Consider the following 2,073-nt stretch of genomic DNA (forward strand, 5'->3'; position numbering starts at 1 on the left):
CAATTAGGATATATTGCTACTGCACTTAGTAACAGACCTTCAAAAAATCTTTCGAGTACGGTGGAAGTTAATCCCAAAGATCAAAATAAGGAAAAAATTAAAGCAATTCAATTACAAAGTGGCAAAGAAGTTAAAATAAGAATCGAAAGAGAAACTAAAGTTGATGAGGTGAAGGAAGAGATGGAAAGTGACCATAATGAAAATGAACAAACACAGGTTCCTTTAGAAAACCATTACCTTTGTTTCCTCAACGACTACAACAGAAGAATAACGACAAATAATTTACAAAATTTTTAGAAATCTTTAAAAGGTTAACAATAAACATTCATTTCATTGAGGTTTTGGAAAAAATACCAAGTTATGTGAAATTTATGATAGATATACTAAACAAGAAAAGAAAGTTTGCAGATCATGAGACTGTTGCACTTAGTGAAGAGTGTAACGCTATTATCCAGAAAGAGCTTACTGAAAAGTTAAAAGATTCTGGTAGTTTTACTATACCTTGTACAATTGGTGAAAAGTTTTATGGAAATGTCTTATGTGATTTACGAACAAGTATCAATCTTATGTCTCTATCATATTTTAAACGTTTAGATTTAGGAGAGATTTCCGCTACTACTATAACTCTTCAGTTAGTTGATCGATCAATCACTTATCCTAAATAAGTTATAGAAGATGTATTAGTAAAAGTGGATAAATTTATTTTCCATGTAGTCTTTATAGTATTAGATATGGAGGAAGATAAAGAGATTCCTATTATTTTGGGGAGACCATTTCTTACAATAGGGAGAGCTGTGATAGGTGTGCAAAAAGGAGAATTGATATTGAGAGTTAATGATCAAGAAGTAAAATTTAATATTGCAAAAGCTATGAAATATCCTGCAATAGAAAGAAACAATGAATGTTTAAGGAAGGAAGTTACTGATTATCTAAGTAATGAGCAATTTAAGAAAGAGGTTTAAGAAAAATTAAAGCAAGAAGCACTTAGTGAAAATGAGGATGAAATTAAAGAAGAAAGTTTAGAATATATTGAGGATAAATTTGAAACTAAATTTGAAACTTTAGATGATAATAAAAATCTTATTCCTTCAGGTATTAAACCACCTGAACTAAAATGATAATAAAAATCTTATTAAACCACCTATTAAACCACCTGAACTTAAACTAAAAGTATTACCTGCTCATTTAAAATATGTATTTTTAGGAGATTCATCTACATTGCCTGTTATTGTATTTTTTGAGGTAACTGAAATTTAAGAACTAAAATTAATAGAAATGTTAAAAAGATATAAAAAAGCTTTTGGATGGACTTTAGCAGATATTAAAAGAATTAGTCTTTTAATTTGTATGCATAGAATTTCATTAGATGAACGATACGAACCTAAAGTTGATCCTTAGAAGAGATTAAACCCAATAATGAAAGAAGTTGTTAAAAAAGAAATTTTAAAATGATTAGATGCTGGAATTATATATCCTATCTTAGATAGTGCTTGGGTGAGGCCAATTCACTGTGCTCCAAAGAAAGGAGGAGTGGTCGTTGAAGTAAATGATAAAAATAAATTAATTCCAATAAGACAAGTTACTGGTTGGCGAATTTGTATAGACTATAGAAAATTAAATATGGTCACCAAGAAAGATCACTTTCCTCTACCATTTCTAGACCAAATGTTAGATAGATTGGCTGGAAACAAATATTACTGCTTTTTAGATGGATATACCAGTTATCATCAAATTCCAATTACTCTTAAGGATCAAGGCAAGACACATTTACAAGCCTTTTATGGAACATTTGCTTTTCGTAGAATGTATTTTGGAATATGCAATGCAACCACAACATTTTGAAGATGTAAGATGTCAGTAGTTAGTAATTTGATTGAACATTGAATGAAAGAATTTATGGATGATTTCTCTATCTTCGGGACTGATTTCTCTGTGTTCGGAACTTCATTTGAATTATGCTTAAATAATATAGAAAAAGTTCTGGATTTATGTGAAAAAATCAAACTAGTACTAAATTGGGAAAGATGTATAGATGTGTGAATACATAAAAAATGTGTGATATGTATGCAAATT

Source organism: Phalaenopsis equestris, unplaced genomic scaffold, assembly GCF_001263595.1.
Source record: "Phalaenopsis equestris unplaced genomic scaffold, ASM126359v1 Scaffold001260, whole genome shotgun sequence".
Classification (NCBI taxonomy): domain Eukaryota; kingdom Viridiplantae; phylum Streptophyta; class Magnoliopsida; order Asparagales; family Orchidaceae; genus Phalaenopsis; species Phalaenopsis equestris.